Source organism: Euleptes europaea, chromosome 4, assembly GCF_029931775.1.
Source record: "Euleptes europaea isolate rEulEur1 chromosome 4, rEulEur1.hap1, whole genome shotgun sequence".
Lineage (NCBI taxonomy): Eukaryota > Metazoa > Chordata > Lepidosauria > Squamata > Sphaerodactylidae > Euleptes > Euleptes europaea.
In genome coordinates, this window is record NC_079315.1 from 62,239,482 (window position 1) to 62,262,519 (window position 23,038).

At 42.9% G+C, this 23,038-nt stretch overlaps 1 protein-coding gene across 1 annotated transcript in view; it reads right to left on the minus strand.

Annotated features, from left to right (window-relative positions):
- ROR2 (receptor tyrosine kinase like orphan receptor 2) overlaps positions 1-23,038 on the minus strand; it is a 154,768-nt gene that overhangs the window by 129,365 nt on the left and 2,365 nt on the right. The gene's annotated exons all lie outside the window — the stretch shown is intronic.

Genomic DNA, 23,038 nt, shown 5'->3' on the forward strand with positions numbered 1-23,038 from the left:
CTTCAGGCTAAACATACCCAGCTCCTTCAACCTTTCCTCATAGACTTGGTCTCCAGACCCCTCACCATTTTTGTTGCCCTCCTTTGGACATGTTCCAGCTTGTCTACATCCTTCTTAAATTGTGGTGCCCAAAACTGAATACAGTACTCTAGGTGAGGTCTAACCAGAGCAGAGTAAAGTGATACCATCACTTCTGGTGAACAGGACACTATACTTCTGTTGATGCAGCCAAAGATCACATTTGCCTTTTTGCTATCACACCACACTGCTGACTTATGTTCAGTGTTTGGTCTACTAAGACCCCAAGATCCTTTTTGCACACACTACTGCTTAGACAAGTCTTCCCATCCTATAATTATGCACTTGATTTTTCCTACCTAAATGCAGAACTTTACATTTATCTCTGTTAAAATGCATTTTATTGGTTTTAGCCCAATTCTGCAGCCTGTCAAGATCATCCTGTATCCTGGCTCTGTCTTCTACCGTATTTGCAACCCCTCCCAATTTAGTATAATCTGCAAATTTAATACACATCCCCTCTATTCCTTCATCCAAATAATTTATAAAGATATTGAACAACACAGGGCCCAGGACAGATCCCTGAGGCACTCCACTAGTCACTCCTCTCCAAGTGGATGAGGAACCATTAACAAGCACTCTTTGGGTGCGATCTGTCAACCAATTACTGATCCACCTAACAGTAATAGGATATAAACCACATTTTCCCAATTTGTCAACAAGAATATTATGGGGAACCTTATCAAAGCCTTACTGAAATCTAGATAAACTATGTCTGCAGCATCCCCCTGATCCAGCAAGGAAGTAACTTTCTCAAAAAAGGAGATAAGATTAGTCTGACATGACTTCATGCTGGCTCTTAGTAATCAGATCCATCCTTTCTAAATGCTCTAAATGACTGTTTGATGCTTTGTTCAGAAACTTTTCCCAGTATAGAAGTCAAGTTAATGGATCAGTAGTTACCCAGATCCTCCTTTTTCCCATTCTTGAAGATGAGGACAACATTTGTCCGCCTCCAGTCCTCTGGCACCTCATCTGTTCTCCAAGAATTCTCAAAAATAATGGTAAGAGGCTCAGAAATTACATCTGCAAGTTCTTTAAGTACCCTTGGATGCATATAAAAGCTCTGAAATAATTTCAAGTTCGATGTATTCCCAGTTTTGTCTACCATCATCTTCCCAGAGCCCTTGATGAACTTCATGTTTAAAACAAACCAATTAGCTTTTTGGTAAAATGTTGGGTAACCCTAGCATAGAAGAGTGTAAATCTACACAGGAGGGGGGAAATTAATGACTTAGGCTAAAGCATGTCTGACTGCCAGTCAAACCAGATGATGACAAAGGAGGATATTTTGTAAACACAGTGAGGTACAGGTCCATGTGTTTACAAAATAGTTTACAAATATTCGAGCCTGATGAGTCTTCCAGATGAGTCTTCCACTATCTGTACAAAAGTATGACTGGCGGTATCCTCAATGATGGTAGATGAATGCCATGTTCAACTGATCTAACATCCTGTCTCTATACCTGAATAATGTCAACTAGGATTTGCCAGGCTGCTTCCTGGCACTCCCAGGGGCATTCGGGGTGACGCAAAGCGTGAACATGGTGTCAGATGACACATCAACATCATGGCTGGGTGAAAACTATGATGTAATTGCATCAGCTGATGCTCTGAGCTTCACTTCCCCAGAGCATCCACTGATGTGCTAATATCACATCCAACATAATTTCCCACCAGCCCAGACACAACAGCAGGGAGGGCTAAATTGGTGGGGGATTGCCAACTGAAGCAGGCAAATGGCAAGGCTACCTACAAACCCCTAAGTATGACAAGTAAAGTATTTCAGATCTTCTGAATAACTTCTACAGCCAAACACCCTCACAATTATCATAGTTAGGAAGCAAATATATATTTAAAATACATAAACAAAATTAATGGAGCATTGTCATTTATAAACTTGCAGGAGTATAGCCATGTATGATATATACACACACAAAACTGTTTCCTGTTATAAAGGTTAACTTACTGCAGCTCTGAGCACTAAAATAAACCAGCTGATCTAAACAGCTTCTAAAAAAGGTTTTTGTGTATTTCATCTTAATGCATAATTTGCAGCTGCCCTGAGCTTTAACTAGAAAATAAAGTAACTTTTCCTGCCCTATCCCAGAGATTAAATTGACCAGAGTAGGGAAACCTTATCACTTCATAAATATCTTGTTAAACACTAAACTATGACCAACACAGGACACTTCATCACAGAACAGACCATTAAACCAAATGAACTCATTCCTTTTTTTTAAGGCAATGTAAATTATAATTCTTTAACAAGTGGCCAGTGGGGGAAGGGTGATGACTAAATAGAACACAATAAAAGCACCAGTGGTTTTACCCCTGGAGACCCACAGTTTCATTCCAAGTCATGGTTCTATGTTAATGACATTTGGATGATGCCAAGACTTCATGCTTGGGCATGCTTCCAAATCATGAAACCAACATATGCATCAGTACAATGTGACAGTCTATGCTGTATGGAGAAGTCTAGGATTTAAAGAGGAACCCCAAATATAGGAATTTGAAAAATAAAAAGCAATGGCCTACCTACAGCATGTTGGGTTTGAAAAAATTTCTGTCAAGAGCTATACTAACCTAAGGACCTACAACAAAGTCACTGAAGAAATCTAAGATTGTGTAACATTCTGACCTTGCAACTGAATCATTAAAACCCCAAGGAGAACTGCAGATAGGTCTCTTCCAAAGTATGTGTTTTCTTTTATTCAACATATATACACAGGATGGAGACAAGGCGGAGTCCCTTTTTTATTAATGAGGGCACGAATTATTCCCCACTTATTGTGCCTTTGCTTTGATTATCGTTATACCCATTCTTCTAAAAATAGTTACCTCATACTACATAGACAAGACAAAAAGTAGAAACATCACAAACTTTGACAATCCAAATTTAATATGCATCATATGCCCACTGAACCAAAAGAAAAGACTCCTTATACTGGGTTGTGAGCATGCAGATTCTTGAAAACTGGGGAAGGCCAAGACCTTTGACTCCCCTTGAATGGGAACCAAAAATTGGCCTCCTATGAAACACACAAAGCTCTGTGGTTGCCCCAAGTACTATACATTCACAGTGCCTTTATTTTGCCAATGGATTTGGCATCAAGAAAACATGCAGGCCAGGCCTAGGAGTCAAGCATCAGGGAAAGAAGGGAGGTAGGGTGAAAGGGTGCACATCCTATGGCATTTGTCCCTCCAAGCGACCTCCTCCACAAGAATCCTTTTAGATTTGAAGAAGAATGCCCATCTTGCAGGGAACAGGGAATTTTTAGCCTCGGACACATTTTCTCTGATTCTAGGTCCCCTCCTTGCAAAGGATCCCTTCAGCTGTGGAAATCCTTGGTCCCGAGCTAATTGTTTCTGCCTCCTTTAACCACTGTTTTCTTTATTTCTAGCATACGTAAACCGTGTTTTTTTCACTGAACAAGTGAAATTGTTCAGCCTGCCTGGTACTCAGGGTCAGAACACTAGCCCTTGCAGCGCACTACTGCTTATTTTGATGGCTTTGCCACTCCTGGGCTTTTTCTAGCTCTACTCTTTAGCTAGATATGCCAGGGATAAAATTTTGGGGTCTTTTGCATGGAAAACAACAACAACATCTGAGCCACGTTTCCTTCCCCACTTAGACCTAGTCATTCTCACCTTCCATTATTATCCCCTACACTCAAAAGGAACAATAAGACAACCTTCAGTTTGAATTGCTTAGAAAACTTACTAAAAATGTAACTGACTCCTTTTACTCCTCTGACGAACACGTCCCTTGAAAATTATACTTTCAGCTTGAGCCTGTTCATTCTCAGAAGTCCTACTGAGTACAATGGGAAGGACTTCGAAGTAAACATGCATAAGAGTGCACTGTTGGACTAGTTTCAAACCTTTCCATTTGCAAACTATGCATGGACATGTCACATGGCTCCCACATTCTCTTCCAGATAAAAATAACAATATAATGGAATATGTTGCTTGCATTCCTTTACCAGAAACTTATCTCTGGCCTTTCTTCTTAACCTTCTTATTGCACTCAAAACTAGCCAAGAGTTGTGATTCAAAGAGAACTATTCGGAAAGGATGATGTGCGAATGACTCTTGTACAGATTCTTCAACTCTAGATGTAATGCACCAGGTCTCATATTACATTAGGTACAGGATTACATAAAGGTGGCTTCCACATGGATTTTTTCCCACATGGAACACAGGAATCTCCTGTATTGCTTCTTGCTAGAAAGACTCATGGGCCTCCCAGTCTGGGCTGAGACTCATGGGCCTCCCAGTTCTGAAGGTCACCACCATGGCTAATGGGTAAGGTGAAGGAAGCTATTAGAGAAAAAAAGGCTTTCTTCAGAAACTGGAAGGATTGCCCAAACGGGGCAAACAAGAGCAAACACAAACTTGCACAAAGGAAATGCAAGCAAACAATAAGAGATGCGAAAAAAAAGATTTTGAGGGACATATCACTAAACACATCAAGACCAACAATAAGAAATTATTTAAGTACATTAGGAGTAGGAAACCAGCTAGGGAAGCGGTTGGACCATTGGATGACAATGGGAGTAAGGAACAATAAGGGAGGATAAAAGGATTGATGAGAAACTAAATGAATTCTTCTCATCTGTCTTCACTGTTGAAGATATAGGGCAGATTCCTTCTCCTAAACAGAGGTTTTGGGGAGGAGAGAATGAGGAACTAGGGTAAATAGTGGTAACAAGGAATGAAGTCCTAGAACGTGTAGACAAACTGCAAACTAACAAGTCACAGGGGCCAGATAGTATTCAACCTAGAGTTCTTCAAGAACTCAAATGGGAAATTGCTGAATGATATGAAACATGTACCTTAGATCAGCCTCTGTACCAGGACTGGAGAATGGCCAATGTAACACCCATTTATTAAAAAAAAAAAAAAAAAGGTTCCAGAGGGGACCCAGGAAATTACAGGCCAGTTAGCTTAATGTCTGTTCCAGGGAAATGGATGGAATGCATTATTAAAGATAGAATTGTCAAGCATATAGATGGGCAAGCCCTGCTGAGCAAACTCCAACATGGCTTCTGTAAAGGTAGGTTTTGTATCACTAACCTTTTCATGTTTTTTTGAAAGTGTCAATAAGCATGTGGACAGGAATGAGCCTGTGGACATTATGTATTTGGATTTCCAAAAGGCTTTTGACAGTTTCCCAACCAAAGACTACTAAGCAAACTTCATTGTCATGGGAAGACAATGGAACTTCATTGTCAATCTTATGGATTGAGAGCTGGCTGAAAAATATAAAACAGAGAGTAGGAATCAATGGTCAGTTCTCAAAATGGAGGTGTGTGAGCAGTGGGGTCCCTCAGGAATCTGTGTTGGGACCGGGGCTTTTCAGCATCAATTACCTGGAGTTGGGGGTGAACAGCCAGGTGGCCAAATCTGCAGATGATACCAAATTATTTAGGGTGGTTAAAACAAAACAGATCGTGAAGAGCTCTAAAAGGACATCTACAAACTGGAGGAATGGACATTGAAATGGCAAATGAGATTCAATGTGAGCAAGTGTAAAGTGATACATACTGGGGCAAAAAATCCCGACTTCACATATACACTGATGGGATCTGTGCTGGCAGCAACTGACCAAGAAAGGGATCTTGGGGTGGCAGTGGCTAGCTCAATCAACACAGTGTACGGCTGCTGTGAAAAAGGCAAATTCCATGCTAGCCATAATTAGACAAGGAATAGAAAATAAAACTGCTGTTATCATACTGCCCTTGTAGAAATCTATGGTGAGACCACACTTGGAATACTGTGTACAGTTCTGGACACCACACCTAAAAAAGGATATTGCAGAGCCTGAGAAGGTGCAGAAAAGAGCAACCAAATGATCAGGGGGCTAGAGCATTGGCCCTATGTTGAACAGTTAAAACACTTAGGGTTTAGCTTGAAAAGAAGGTGGTTAAGGGGAGACATGATAGAGCAGTGATGGCGAACCTTTTAGAGACCGAGTGCCCAAACTGCAACTCAAAACCCACTTATTTATCGCCAAGTGCCAATACGGCAATTTAACCTGAATACTGAGGTTTTAGTTTAGAAAAAACAACTCATACATTCACATATTTTGCATTAAAAGAAAAACACAACAACAAAGCTTTCAATTATACAAACAACTTTTTATTGAAAGGTAAAAGTTTGCATTTGGCATGCATCTCTCCAGGACTCGACCTCTGCTCAGCCACCGGACATTATTGTGCATAAGTAAACAATTATACTGTGCCTGAACCTCCTCAAGTAGTGCTTGAAACTGTCGACAATTCAGAGCACGAGCCATGATGTAATTCACCATTTTTGTGACATCTTTGAGGACATCGTCAAATTTTTTGAACAATTTATGTGATTTTTGCTGTTGTGTGCATGCTGATAATTTGTCTACCCTTGGCTCATACTTTGTAAGTTTGAGAGCAACACATGCAGCACTCAGTTCATCTGTTAGCCTGTTTCTGGTGTCAGATTTAATATTTAATATAATTCAAAGCTGAAAACAGCTGCTCACAAGCATAAGATGATCCAAACAAAGTAAGGAAAGCAATCCCAAGTGCTTTCATTGACTTAAAATTATTTGGCAGAGAATTCCACACTTTAAGGATTTCATTTTCAGAACTAACTGTGCTGTCCTTTGGCATCCCTTCTATCTTCTCAAGTGTTTCACGCAGATCATAGAATTTATTTTCCCAGACAGAGCTTTCTTGAAATTCTATTAGCTCCATTTCCAGATTTTCTAAATCTAACCAGTGTATGCAGGAAAGCTCAAGTTCTTCAAATTTGGCTTTATCTGGAGAAGTAAGAAAACACAGGGTTGTCTCCATCTTACGGAACTGTAAAAATCTGTTACTAAAATTCACCTTTGCAGCTGCTACAATGCTAGAAAATTCCTTGTAGATTTCCTAATGGCTTGTAGGATTGTCTGCAAATGTTGTAGAATTTTCTAAATGCTTTTTTAGACGGGTGGGGCCCCAACAGCTGAGCTGTCCCGCAGCTCAGCTGAGAGGGGGGCGTGGCAAGGTGCTTGGCCACAGCCTCCCCCGTCCAAACTGAAGACGGGCGGGGGCCCCCGACAAACAGCTGAGCTGTGGCCGCAGCTCAGCTGAGGGAGAGGGAGGGGCTTGCCCTGGGTGCAAGGAGAGGGAGGGAGCCAGCGCAGGCTTGGGGAGCATGGGCTTGGGGAGAAGGAGCACCGCCCTCAGCGCCCTCACCACGACAACACGGCACAGCCCTAGGCAGACATGATGGGTCCGCACGTGCCCACAGAGAGGGCTCACTGTGCCGGCTGCGGCACGCGTGCCATAGGTTCGCAAACAGGAAGTATTTCTTCCCTGCCCCAGGATGTGGTGATGTCTGCTCTCCTCTCGAAGCCTTCCAAGCTGGCAGCCATGTTCATGGAGAGGGTTATTCATGATTACTAGTAAAAATGGATACTAGTCTTGATGCATACCTGTTCTCTCCAGGATCAGAGGAGCATGCCTATTATATTAGGTGCTTTGGAACAAAGGCAAGATAATGCTGCTGCAGTCATCTTGTTTGTAGGCTTCCTAGAGGCACCTGGTTGGCCACTGTGTGAACAGACTGCTGGACTTAATGGACCTTAATCTGATCCAGTATGGCCTTTCTTATGTTCTTATGAGCTTGATCAAAGGAGGAACTGCAGGATGGCTATAGGCAGAGCTTACATGTGGATATTTCATCAGCAGCCAATACAGGGAAGCTCTGCCTTCAAAATCCACATTTTCTTCAAAATTCATTTAATAAGAGAAGGAAGGACTTTCTGCTTCTTCAACCAATTCAAATAGACCTTTTTTTACGTTAACATTTAAATGCAGCTGCTTGAAACATCAATGTTCAGTAGCTCACCAAGCCAAGGATCTTTGTTTGCATCTGTGGCCAAGTACATGATTTAGCTCCCAACGTTCACTCTTAAGCACCAGAAACATGCTAAGACAGTCAAATGCAAGCTATACATTCAAACAGTAGCAAACACGCAAGATGGCTTGCCATGGACAATGGACCAGTTTGCAAAATATTCTTTTAAAGTGCTATCAGAAACACAAGTCCCCCATAAAATACTTCATATGCAATTTTTATGTTATCATTCTTCTTTATTAATCTATTAGCTACTTCCATAATAATTATCCTGAACCAAAAATATTACTCATGATCTTTACAATGCAAAAATAAAACATTTTCTGAGATAGTTTATGATTTAGCTGGACAGTTATATAGTCTGTGCTGAAAAGTTAGCTTTCACACTCAATTAATTCCAGCTTCAACTTCTGGCAGAATCATGGCTCAATGTATCTTTTCTTTATGCAGCATGCAAAGTCCTTCTAGTTAAATACACAAAAGTATAGAAAAATAATGTCAGGGCATTAAACTAGAAAAAGCAAGGAAATTCAGTTAGAGGAGCCACTTCATACTGAAATAATACTTACCAGATGACCTTTTACTTGAATCACTGAACACCACTCTACTAGGACAAGTAGAACTGGCCTAAAGCTACAGAAGAAAATGTTTAAGTTCCAATTATTGGGGGATATTTTGAGGAGTCTTAAGTTGGTGTAAGAATATGCAAGCTTTTGAATTATACACAATAATTTGGGCATCAGAAACCCAAAGACCTGAGGCATTTTGCATAGTCCTCGATACCATCTTAGACACGCCTTTTAAAAGATAAATATAATTATCTGCCCTGTTCTTTGAAAGAAAGGCAGAGAAAGATTTATAAATCAAAAGAGAGTTGTTTCTCTTTCTTTCCTCCCATTCACAATGCCTTACTAAATCAATGGACTTAAGAAGGTGTAACTTATGCTTAAGACTGCCTGTAATGTAAAGCTGCTAACGTGCCACAAGTAATTAGCAGAAGTGCACATAGACACACAAGCTAGTAATATTTGCAGGGCTGCTGTCAATTGCCATGATGATGATTATGATGAGGATGATATTATAATTATTAATTATTATTATTAATGTTATTCACAACGATGTTGCTCTGGACAATATAGAAGTTACATCCTCTTCCATAAGAATTCACAAACACATTTTAAGGTGTGTCCAGGAAAGTATGGGCAAAAACAGGGATAAAAGCCAGAGAGAATAATGTGATTGTATGTCTGTATAAATAAAACCTGTAATGTTTGACAAGGAGAGATCCACAACAAATTGTTACATAGTATTTCAGCATATTTACAGCATATACCCAACCATTCTCCATAATGGAGACTCAAAATGGCTTATCTGGTTCTCCTTGCCTCCATTTTATCCTTGCAAAACCCAGTGATATAGGTTAGGCTTAGAGTGTGTAACTGACCCAAGGTCAGTCAGCAAGCTTCCATACCAGAGTAAGGACTCAAACCTGGGTCTCCCCAACAACTTAAGATGTTGATACTTTTACAATTACATAATGAAACTTACCTTCACCAAATACTCAACTAGTTCTAACATTTGTACTAACTTATTTTTTACTTATTTTTTACATTACTTTCTATTGTTTACTTCTCTGATCTAAAATTATATCTGCTCTGAGCCTGGCTTTAGCTGGGGGAGGCAGGATATAAATGGAAAATAATAAATAAATAAATATCCAACCATGTTCAGTTTTGTTTATGCAACATTTTACAAAACATTAATAGTACATTTTCCAATTATTTTGGAACTCTTCACTGGGTCTTTTATTCACTTGATTCGTCAGCCTTGCCATCACAGCATATTCTGCTAATTTATTCTTCCATTCTTCTACATCTGGACAGTCTTCTGGTCATATATAAACAGTTCTTCTGAGGATTTCACCATAGCATTTGGTACTATTCCTAATATGTTCTTGGGATTCATTGCAAAATTGACTGTGTTTTTTTTTTAATTCTGTGTGTACTTTGCTCCAGAATTTTTTAATTTTCTTACATGACCACCATGCATGAAAAAGGTCCCATCTAACTCCTTGCATTTCCAATAGTGTCCACTTGTGTCCTTATTCATCTTCTGGATCTCCTTTGGCATGATGTACCAACGAAATAATATTTTATACCAATTTTCTCTAAGGGTCTGGCTTGCTGTGAATTTAATCGCGTTTGTCCATAACAGCTCCCACAGTTGCATCAAGATCTCATCTCCAAAGTTCTGCATCCATTTCACCATACAAGGTTTAACTTGCTTGGACTCAGCGTCATATTTAAGAAGCAATGTGTAGATTCTGCCTAAGAGATGATCCTTCTATTTCATAATCATGCTTTCAAATTCTTTCATTTATCTCATTTTACTCATTGACAGTCTTTTCTTAATCATGAGACCAATTGAAAATATTTGACCAATTTTATATATTTTTCTCCTCTTTAATCATCTGACACGTTTTAATTTCTCCATGTACATTAATCATCCCGATATAATATATAGTCATTAAAAATGTTCTCATCTGTCATGTCTCTCTATTTGAGACATTAATGGTGACAGTGTTGGACTAAGTCTCTTTTTATTTGTTGCCCATATCCTCAGTAAGCTGTAATTAATTGCATGTTCAGTATCTTGTTGTGCCAAAACTCAGTATTGTTTTTTTTTTCATCCATAGGTGATAATGTAATCCTTTTTTCATATTTGATTTCTCCAGCTTCATTAGACTTGATATCCATTCTAGTCCAGCTGCCTAATAATATAAACTGGAGGGTATATTGAAAAGCGTGGTCCCATAAATACAAGGATTTCAAACAGTTTAGGGTAGGGGTGTCAGACTCATTTGTGAGGAGGGCCGGATTGAACATCAATGTCTCTTGGTTGGGCCGAAGATGGGCGGCCTCCGTGTGGGGGTAGGGAGTCCCCATTGGGAAGCTTCCCCTGTCACGGAGGCCAGGTCCACCCATTGGTTTCTTTAGAAACCAATGGGTAGACCTGGCCTCCATGGGAGTCTCAGTCAGGAGGCCAGGTCTACTGGCATGCAAACCAATAGGTAGACCTAGCCTCCTGATTGAGATGGGTTTTTCCTCCACGGAGGCCAGGTCTACCCATTGGTTTGCATGGCAGTAGACCTGGCCTCCCGACTGAGACCCCCCCCCCTTACAGAGACCAGGTCTACCCATTGGTTTCTATGCACATAGAAACCAATGAGTAGACCTGGCCTGCATGGGGGGGAGGAGAAGAAAGTCCCTGTCGGGAGGCCAGGTCTACCGCCATGCAACTGGCGGCCTGACTGCGCCCGGGAGAGTGGGGGGAGAGGCAAGGAAGGTGAGCCTGGCCTTCTCTGGGGCCAGGATCACACTGGAGAGTGGGGAGGCGGCGGGGAAAGCAAGCCTGGCCCTCACTGGGGCCAGGATCGCACGGGAGAGGGGGGGTTGTGGGGAGGCAGGGCTTGGCTCACCGGCTGGTGAGCAGCCCTCCGGGGGCCGGATCCGGCCCATGGGCCGCCACTTTGACACCCCTGGTTTAGGGCTTTAAAGGTAAGTACCAGCATCTTGAACTTTATCTGGTATTCAATTTGGAGCCAATGCAGCTGATGGAGCACTGGTTGTATTTGTGCTCTCCATGGGGTCAGGACCCCAGCAGCTGCATTTGGACCAATTGTAGTTTCCAGAGTAACCTCAAGAGCAGCCCTACATAGAGTGAGTTACAGTAGTCCAATCTGGAGGTGACCATTGCATGGATCACTGTGGCTGAGTCAGAGCAGGACAGATAGGAATTAGTTACCGGGTATGGTGAAGGTGGAAAAAACACCGTCCTGGCCACATTTGTAATCTGGGCCTCCAACAAAAGGGAGGTATCTAACATTACTCCAAGACACCTGATGAAAGGAGATGGTACTAAGTGGTGGGAGTCGATTCTCCCGATCCATGTCTCTCTGACCCAACCACAGGACCTCCATATTTGATGGATTTAGTTTAAGTTGGTTCTGCTTTAGCCATCCTACCTGGCCATCCCACCTGGCCAGCTGTCCATCAACAGATATTGCTGGGTTTCATCTGCATATTGAATGCATATCCAGTCTGAAACTCCTGATCAGCTGGGCAGGGGATGCATGTAGATGTTGAAAAGCACTAGAGAGGATCACCCCCTGAGGGACCCCATATACTAGGTGGTATCAAATTGAGGTCCTCTCCCCCAGCAGCACCCTGTCTCCTTCTTGGAGAAAGGAGATCAGCCATTGCTAGGCTCTCCCATGGAGTCCAATGCAAAAACTGAAAAAGTTTCTTTGGCAGCAGCTGCCATTACACCACTGGATCATCACTGCATGACTGAAGGTAACCTGTGTGTATGAAAGAAAATACTTTTAAACAATATGTTCATTTTAAAAGGCATCATTTAAAATCTCCTGCCTGCAATGTGGAAGAGTTGCTGCTAGAATTATTTGTTTATTTGCATTATCTATAAGTCCACCTTTCTCACAGGAACTCAAGGTGGATTACACACAATGAGTCAGTACAGTCAACAAAATGGGACATTCAATAACCAGTACATTAGGATTTTAGAAGTCTGGAACCACCAGAAAGAAATGAAGCATAGTGTTATGAATTAACATTACACATTAAGAGGTACAAGATTTACACAACAGGGTCCCAACTTACAATAAGCTGTAGACAGGAATACAGACCACTGTCCCTAAGCATTTAGCCACATAAGTTTGTGAACCATTTTGTACGGTGCAACCCTACTGCCTGTGCAGAAATGCCATCTTTGAATAGTTCACTTTTGCATAGTTTGCGGAAGGCCAGGAGCTTTCCTGACCTCCTTGGGCAGGCCATTCCATAAGGAGGGAGCCATAATGGAGAAAGCATGTGCATGGGCAGTTCTTGATTTTGCCCATTTGCAGACTGAAACCAGCAGAAGCCCCTGCTGACATGAGTGAAGTTGTCATGGTGAAGTATAGGGGAAGAGGTGCATTCCTTCAGCTCGTTTCTGTAACTGTTTTGCCCAGATACAGACCCAAAGGATGAAGGTCAGGAAATATAGTTATAAAGTGCAAGAGATAACCACCATGGCTAACAGGTAAGATGAAGGAAGCTATTGGTGAAAAAAAGGCTTCCTTCAGAAACTGGGTTTGCCCAAATGAGGCAAAAAAAGCAATGGAAATACAAGCAAACAATTAGAGATCAATTATTTAAATACATTAGGAGCAAGAAACCAGCTAGGGAAGCAGTGGAACCATCGGAGGACCATGGGAGTAAAGGAACACTAAGGGAGGATAAAGCGATTGCTGAGAAACTAAATGAATTCTTCTCATCTGTCTTCACTTTTGAAGATATAGGGCAGATACCTTTTCCTGAACAGATGTTTTGGGGAGAGGAGAATTGGGAGCTGGGGCAAATAGTGGCAGGAAGTCCAAGAAGGTCTAGACAAACTGCAAACTAACAAGTCACTGGGACCAGACGGTATTCATCCTAGAGGTCTTCAAGAAATTGTCCCTAAAATCAACCTCTGTACCAGAGGACTGGGGAATGGCCAGTATAACATCCATTTATACAAAAGGTTTGTTTATTTTTGCTCTTATATATTGCCCTCCCCGGGAAAATTACAGGCCAGTTAGGATAACATCTGTTCCAGGGAAATGGATGGAAAGCATTATTAAAGATAGAATTGTCAAACATTTAGAAGGGCAAGCCCTGCTGACCAAAACCCAACATGACTTCTGTAAAAGTAGGTCTTGTCTCACTAACCTTTTAGAGTTTTTTTAAACTGTCAATAAGCATGTGGGCAGGAACGAGCCTGTGGATATCGTGTATTTGGATTTCCAAAAGGCTTCAGGCAAAGTCCCCCACCAAAGACTGCTAAGCAAACTTCATAGTCATGGGGTAAAAGGGTGAGTCCTTTTATGGATTGAGAGCTGGCTAAAAAATAGGAAGCAGAGAGTAGGAATCAATGGTCAGTTCTCACAACAGAGGGATATGAGCAGTGGGGTCCCTCAGGGATCTGTGTTAGGACCAGTGCTTTTCAACCTGTTCATCAGTGACTTGGAGCTGGGGGTGAACAGCGAGGTGGCCAAGTGTGCAGATGACACCAAATTATTTTGGTTGGCAACTGTATGAACAGACTGCTGGATTTGATGGGCCTTGGCCTGATCCAGCAGGGCTTTTCTTATGTTCTTATCTAGGGTGGTTAAAACAAAAACAGATTGTGAAGAGCTCCAAAAGGATCTCTCCAAACTGGAGGAATGGGCATTGAAATGGCAAATGAGATTCAATGTGAGCAAGTGTAAAGCAATGCATATTGGGGCAAAAAACTCCAACTTCACATATACACTGATGGGATCTGTGCCAGCAGTGACAGACCAAGAAAGGAATCTTGGGGTGGTAGTGGATAGCTCGATGAAGATGTCAACCCAGTGTGCGGCTGCTATGAAAAAGGCAAATTCCATACTGGCCATAATTAGACAAGAACCAGAGAATAAAACTGCTATCATACTGCCCTTGCACAAATCTATGGTGAGACCACACTTGGAATACTGTGTACAGTTCTGGTTACCACACCTGAAAAGGATATTGCAGAGTTTGAGAAGATACAGAAAAGAGCAACCAAAATGATCAGGGGGCTAAAGCAACTGCCCTGTGAGGAATAGTTATAACTCTTTGAGTTGTTTAGCTTAGAAAAAAGGTGGGTAAGAGACATGATAGAGGTGTATAAAATTATGCATGGTGTGGAGCGAGTGGACAGGGATAAGCTTTTCATCCTCTCTCATAATACCAGAACATGGGCTCATCTGCTGAAGCTGAAGAGTGAGAGATTTAAAATAGACAAAAGGGAGCATTTCTTCATACAACACATAGTTAAAATACTGGTACTCCCTGTCCCGGATGTGGTGATTGCTGCCAACTTGGAAAGTTTTAAGACGGGAGTGGACATGTTCATGGAGGACAGGGCAATCCATGGCTACTAGTGAAAATGAATACTAGTCATGATTTATACCTATTCTCTCCAATATCAGAGGAGCATGCCCATTATATTAGGAGCTGTGAAACAGGATAATGCTTCTGCAGTCATCTTGCTTGTGGGCTTCTAAAAGCACCTGGTTGGCCACTGTGTGAACAGACTGTTGAAGTTGATGAGCCTTGGTCTGATCCAGCAGGGCTTTCCTTATGTTCTTCAGGTGATTATAAAATGTGTGATGCTGCTTTTAAACATCATAACCTTAGTTTTTTTCAAGGCTCAGTTGTCCCTGGACAGAAGCATATAATATGATCCCATGTATGTTAACCAAGAAGTAAACGCCACCAAGGGCTAAACAAGATGAGATTTGTTAAAAAAGAGATTTCCTAGACCCAACTCTGTTCCCCCACAGCCACAGAGTAGATGTGGGTCCATCTGTTTAAAAATGAAGAAACGCCCAATTGGGCTCAGAACTCCGCTACAGAGGGAGGAGGGTTTCGTGCCCTCCACCATTTTCCCATGACAAAATGGTTCCATTGGGGAGAGCAATTTCCTCATTTTTGTTGCTCCATGTGGAGTTTCTGTGCCTATGCCACAGCAAAAACAAGGAATTAACTCCTCCCCCCCAGAACAACATTTCAGCACGGAAAACTGGTGGGGGCTGTAGGAGCCCCTCCACCCCCACAGCAGCATTCTGAGCCCCACTGGGCTCTCCTTTAAAAAAAGAGAGGAGGGCTCCATAGCTGGGTCCAAACAACCAGGACACAACTCTTTTTTAAAACAACTCACACCTTGTTTGGCCCTGAGTCAACAGAACTGAACCCCTTAACAGCACTTAGCTTTCTATTTTCAATCCTCTCCATTCTATTTTAGGTGAATGCTTACAGTTAAAGAGCAACAAAACATCGGCATGGTCCAGTCGTAAAGACAAACCATGGTTGAACCCTCTCACCACCCTGTAAAAAAGAACTTAAAACATATTGATTGATTTTATTATTACGGCAATAGCCAGATAATAAAACATATTGTATTCCAGGGTATAATCATACCCAAGGCCACATTCCATTGTATTGGAATAGAAAAATTCACAGAAAAACTAAAACACTTGCAGTGGCAGAAGCCATTGTGTTTGACAACACTAAAATATTTAGAGCCCGAAAACATACTTGGATATGAGGCAGAATGTTTCTTTTGTGTAGATCCCTCCTTGAATACTGAATACCTCATACTAGGATATTCCGTATACAAGGTAAGGGACATTTTTTGCGCTACACTGACTTGGAAAAAAGCCTTTTTTGCAACTGCATTAACTTGTTTCTCCAGCAATAATGTCCAGTATAGCCTGAGGATCGTAATTGAATCAGCCAGGGTCAGATGAACCTTGTTGAAAGCTGGGAACATAATGCCCTTCAAGGCCTTTGCCTTCCCAACCAGCATTACTCGTATCTTTCCAGGATTAGTTTCAATTTGTTCAATCTTAGCCATTTAACAACAGTGATTTAGGACCTCTACTGCATCAGCAGGAGATGGGATAAGGATATATAGAGCGGTGTATCATCTGCATATTGATGACAGCCAGCCCCAAAACTACAAATGGTCTGGCCTAAGAGTTTTACATAAAGACTGAAGAACAAGGGGGATAGGATTGTGCTCTGTGGGACCCCACTGGATAAGTACCACACTGAGGACAACTGGTCTCAGTAGCTATTCTTTGGTTCCGGTCCATGAGGAATGATTTGAACCAGTCCAAGGCACAACCCTTGATGCCTACTTCTGTCTCCAAATGCCCCAACAAGAGGGCATGGTCCACTGTGTCAAAGGCAGCAGAGAAATCCAGTAGGAGCAACAAGGAGGCCTGACCTTTGTCTATATTGTCAACTAAAGCCACCAGAGCCATCTCTGTTCCACAGCCCCATCTGAAACCAGAATGAAAAGGGTCTAGGGCCGTGTTGGCGAACCTATGGCACGCGTGCCACAAGCGGCACGCCGAGCCCTTTCTATGGGCACGCGTGGAGCCGCCGCCCCCCGCCTGTCCCCGCCCCCTCCTCGCGGCCTCGACGCCATCTGCCTCCGTTGCCCCGCTCCACCTTAGCAGCAGCAGCAGCGCCGCCGCCCGCTCATGCACGGCCCCGAGAGCTGCCCTGCCGGCCGCACCGCTACGCCTGCCGAGTCGCCCCCGCCCCCTCCTCCGCCCCCTTGGCTGCCCGTCCCCCTCCTCCGCCCCTCCTCGCGGCCTCGGCACAAGTTTCCGCCACGCCGCAGCCAACTTTGTTGAGGGGCGGGGGCGACTCGGCGGGCGTAGCGGGGCGGCCGGCAGGGCAGCCCTTGGGGCCGAGCATGAGTGGCCACGGCAGCAGCGGGTCCAGAGCGGCGCCTGGGTGGGGCGGCGGTGCTGCTGCTGAGGCGGAGCGGGGTGACGGGAAGCTTGCGGGAGGCTTGCGGCGGGCAGCTCTTTCGCTTGGACTTGCCACTGAGATGCACATTTCCCCCATCCAGATTCTCAAAACTGCATGGGGGGGTTTATTGTCCATTTGTGAAAGAGAGGTTTTGCCTTGGACTTGCCACTGAGATGCACATTTCCCCCACCCAAATTCTCAAAACTGCATTGGGGGGGGGGGTTGTTGTCCATTTGTGAATGGGAGGTTTTCCTTGGACTTGCCACTCAGATGCACAACTCAGCAATAAGCCCCCCTGCAGAGTTTTGAGAATGCAGATGGGGAAAATGGTGTTTGTCAGTCATTGCCATGATTTAATTTTATGGATGACAAAGGATAGTACAGTTAGTTCTGAAAATGAAATCCTTAAAGTGTGGAATTCTCTGCCAAATAATTTTAAATCAATGAAAGCACTTGGGATTGCTTTCCTTACTTTGTTTGGATCATTTTATGCTTGTGAGCATAAGATGTTAACGTATGAGTTGTTTTTTCTAAACTAAAACCTCAGTATTCAGGTTAAATTGCCGTGTTGGCACTTTACGATGAATAAGTGGGTTTTGGGTTGCAGTTTGGGCACTCGGTCTCTAAAAGGTTCACCATCACTGGTCTAGGGCAAATGAGTATTCCTAGAAGACTGGAGTTGGTCTTCTACTGATCTCTCGATCGCTTTGCTTAGGAAGGGCAGATTAGAGACAGGGTGATAATTGGCTACATAAAATTTTCTGAAGAGATTTTTTTTTAGTAGTAGTAGATGGATAACCACCTCTTTGAGTAGTTATGGTAAGGTGCCCTGAATTAGTGACTGATTTATAATAGATACTAAGGATTTGCTGATGTGGTCTTTACATGATTTTAGAAGCCAGGGTGGGCAGGGGTCCAGGGCACAAGTAGTGGCCTTCACCGATCCCAGGGGTTTGTCAACATCCATCATGTTGAAGTTCCCCAGAACAATCTAAGGTGTTTCCAGAACTACACCCGAGAGCACATCCACCATCTCAGACAGGGTGCCTGCTGGGGAACTAGGCAGCTAGCAAACAAGCATTACCCTGACCTAGATAGCCCAGGATAGCCTGATCTCCTCAGATCTTAGAAGCTAAACAGGGTTGGCCCCGGTTAGTATTTGGATGAGAGACCACTAAGGAATACCAGGGTCACAATGCAGAGGCAGGCAATGGCAAACCACCTCTGAGCATCTCTTGCCTTGGAAACCCCATGGGGTTGCCATAAATTGGTTGAGACTTGATGGCAAAAATAAACAAGCAGTATGCCTATTTTCTTCCAACTACATCACTTAGACAGATGTGCAGTTTTGTGCTTCTCCAATCTGGTATTGCACAATATTAGTGAAACGGGGCACCCTGAATTGTCAACTCTTAGGATGCTATGGAGGTTGGATAGGCAGCAAGCATCCTTACCAAATACCGGCCATCTTGGGGAAACCCCACACACACACACACACACATCTACCAGATCCTATCTGCACTGAAACAGTGAATTCATCACACATCCTGCTCCAGGTAAAGATTGCCCCACCCCCTCACATTCAACATGCTGGTGTCCACAGAGAAACCATACAATAGTCCAGGGCTACAGTCATAATGCCAAATACTCAGACTAACTTGCAAAAAGAAAAAAAAAATCAAGCCAATATAAACTGAGAAGAGCCTTTGACTTCGAACCTCTCAGCCAAATAACAAAGGAAAGAAAATCATTTAAGTCAAATTGCTATTTGTCCCAAATGGTTATCAGGAATGCTACAGAAGTCAGCAAACGAAATAACAACAACAACAACAAACCAGGATTAACAAACAATGCCTCTTCTTCCATTGCAGCAAAAGCCAGTCATTTCCTCATCTTTGAAGCCCTAACAAGTTTGAACTCACTGGATTAGAAGATTTGGGCAGCTGCATACTTTCCAGACACACTGAGCTTAATAACAGCTTCCTTTATAAAGTAACAAGCCCAGAGAGAATAAACAAGCTTCAGCTGCACCTCCTTCACATAAGAGAAGCACACTACAACTGTAACAGATATTTGAAGGGACAGTGAAACCACCCTTTCCAGGGAATACAGACCAATGCAAATACACTCTGATACAGATTGGAGAGAAGTGGGTTTGTTTCATTTGAAAAGTTGGCTGAGCTTGTGATGTTTGGGGCTCTGAAAAGAGCCTACTAAATACAAAACATTTTTGGCATTTAATTATATGCTTGTAGCACTACATGCTTCTAGCATATAATTTTCACTGAACACAAACTTCTTCCTCGGCAACCAGTATTCAAGATGCATGCAAGAAACCTTAATAAATGTTAATGAAGAAATGCACAGTTACCAAGTACAGAGGAAACAAAACCAGTTTGCATGCCCATGCCCTAGCCACCCAGAACTTGAATGTTCAATTTGTAATTAGTAATCAAATTGCTACCATATAAATAACAAATGTTGAGTGCTACCAAATCCTTGAGCAAAATGAAGTCTTTTTTTCACTGTTTCCTGAATCTTTCCTGCAAACAACTAAGAATTCCCTTAAACAGGATTAATTCCCCAAGTTTGTCAGTCTTCTTTTCTTTTCCCCTACCCCAGCCTCTTGCATTTCTATGCTTTCTGCAGAAGAAAGGACATTGTAGAGAAAAGCATTTGTGACGGACAAAATCAAGGCACTGGGGGGAGGGGCTCTTTTCATTGGAAGCCTTATCTGCTTCTTGACCCAGGGAGAAGAAGCTACAGTTGTCAGTTTAATTGTAAATGAAGGAGGATGGGTTTTAGAGCCAGAGAAGACTTTTCATAAAATGCATTACTTTAGTCATGTTATGAGAAGACAAGAGTCACTGGAAAAGACAAGAATGCTAGGAAAAGTTGAAGGCAGCAGAAAAAGAAGAAAACCCAATATGAGATGGAATGACTCACTAAAGGAAGTCGTGGTCCTCAGTCTGCAAGACCTGACCAAGGCTGTTGATGACAGGACGTTTTGGAGGACATTGATTCATAGGGTCACCATGAGTTGGAGGTGACTTGACAGCACTTAACACACACACACACACTCCACTAATTTCCCAGTCTTAATCCTATATTCTGCCTAGGTTCTCCAGTTGAATTTCAAAGTCTCAAAATTAATAAAGTGTACGGACTAAACTTGGACACAGAAATATAATCTTTCCCTCCCCCCCCCTATTCTTTTTCCTTTCTGTACCCTGAAAAATTAAATAAAATATATTTTTTAAAAATAAAAAAGGAATGTTTAGGGCAGTTAAGGGGGAACCAACAAGAGAGGTGGCCTTCTAACCTCATATGAATATACAGTACCCTAGTTTAGAAGCAGGGTTGCCAATTTCAGCTTGGGAAATTCCTGGAAATTTGGGCCCAGCTCCTGGGGACAGCAGAATTTGGAGGGGGGGGGGTACTCAGCAGAGATGTAATGCCATACGCAGAAGACCTTATATGGTCTGGGAGCTTTGTACCTTTGGGACTGCCTCTCCCCCCAGAGCCTTACACTCTATGAACAATTTACTGGTGATCCCCGGCCTGAGGAGTGTGCAGCTGTCCTTGACAAGGGCCAGGGCTTTTTCAGCCCTGGCACCAGCCTCATGGAACCGTCTCCCTAACAACATCAGGGCCCTGCGGGACCTGAATTAGTTCTGCAGGACCTGTAAAACGGAACTGTTCTGCCACGCTTATAACTGAGGGCAGCCACCAGTTACATTCCATTGTCATCGCTGCTGGCCTCCCCATCTTCCCCTCCCATCTTACTTATGGGGGGCTCACTGCCTGTCCAGGTGTTTCTAATGACCACTATTTAGCATTATTGAATGCCATCCAGTTTTATTATTATATGGAGTATAGTTTTTATGAAGTTTTAAAGTATGTTTTAATTGATGTTTTATGATCATATTGTTGTAGGCCGCTCTGAGCCCAGCTTGCTGGGAATGAGGGTGGGCTATAAATATAAGGAATGAATGAATGGATGGATGGATGGATGCAGTTTGCCCTCCAAAGCTGCCATTTTATCCAGGTGAACTGATCTCTGTAGTCTGGAGATTAGTTGCAATTCCAGGAGAACTCCAGTTCCCACCTTGAGGTGGGTAAATCTAAAGAGAAGCACAAATTTCCTAATTACTGTATCTCTTCCCCCATAGTGGGCAGCTTCCAGTTCTACTTTCCAGGTGTCACCACCAATCCTTGATCCCAGGATGTGTATACAAATTCCTAGACTCCGGCCAATGAGAGGCTGTAGATCACTGGTGGATGCTTTAAAAAAAAAAGTATTCCGGTCTGGAAGCAAAGGCAAAGCAAAACATGTCCGTGGAAGCAGCCCTCACATACCTTCACAGAAGGCCTCCGAAAAAAAGGTCACAGAATGAGCTCTTTAGTATAAGCAAACCACAAACACATGTATATTTTCTATGCTACTCAATCATAGTTTGACTGGCACCCTTTGCCCCTTGCTTCACCAACTCCCAGCACATCCCATGCAGACACTTTGTGCAAAACCCAAAATGGAGCAAACGTCTCGTCCTTACCTGAAACTATATGGAACTAGCTTTTGGGGAGTTAATCATGCAGATTAACCAGGAGAGCGAGACCACTGCCTGCGAGTAGTGTTTTGGAAACAGTACACATCTAACATATCCACAGGGAGGAGAGGAATACAGAATCCTTAAAATTTGGCATTTCAAGGGAAAGGGGAGGATTAGCTGAAGGAAAACAGGCACCCCAGCTGTGCCTATTTCTCAATTAAAATGTTTGCAACATTTCGCCAAGATAGCATTCCTAAGTAGTTTCGGTTTTTAAAAAAAAGAAAGAAACAAGCATTTTATTCATAATAGCACAGAGGTCAGTAAGGTTATCAGAGCAAAAGCAACACTAGTTAAAAAGAACAAGGCTCCATTATGACACTGAGTTCAGGGAATTTAGAACTGCCTGAAATCTGTCAGAGGAGGAAGGAGACCCTCTCGGAGAGAGGGGCAGAAAAAGCCAGCCTCCACGTCCTTTACTCCTGGCCTCTTTAAAACAAATCCAGCTGTTCAAAGGAAATGGGGGTGGAGGGGGTTGGAAGGCTGCATCTCCTTTGAGGTTGGAACTCCAGCAAACAGAGAAGGCCTGTCACCATCGCTCGGGCATTCCCCAGGCCATTTCACAAAGTCTGTATAAATAATCCACATCATTTTGCAACCATATCCCAACCCTGGAGGTATTTCATTCTTCTTCTCGCACCTCCTAGAGTTGTGGCCTGTAGTGACTGAAGCCTCTCACACACGCTCAAGAAGAAGTGTTGGGAGCTGACACCGCTAAGAGTTCCTGCTGATTCTGTTGTTTCCCTAGAGTCCTTCAAGGCAGCCATACTGCCCCCCCAATCCACCCTGTGAAACGTAACCTCCCACCCCCAATAAAGCAACAAATGGCATGCCCATGGAACCCCAGAGCTGAATAACAGGAAATCTAGGCATCTGTCACCTCCTGGAGAGAAGTAAATGGATTACAGCATTGCACAAAAGGAAGGACAGTCCTTTTAAACGTGCAACTGATTAACCAGCCTGCTCTCATCTGCAGCGATGGCTTCCACTGGGATAGAGTCTGCTATTGCGCTCTGAGGCAAAATTAATGCCAATTTTTTTTAAAAAAATGGAAGTGCCACTGGCTATCGGCCACATTACCTCACTGCC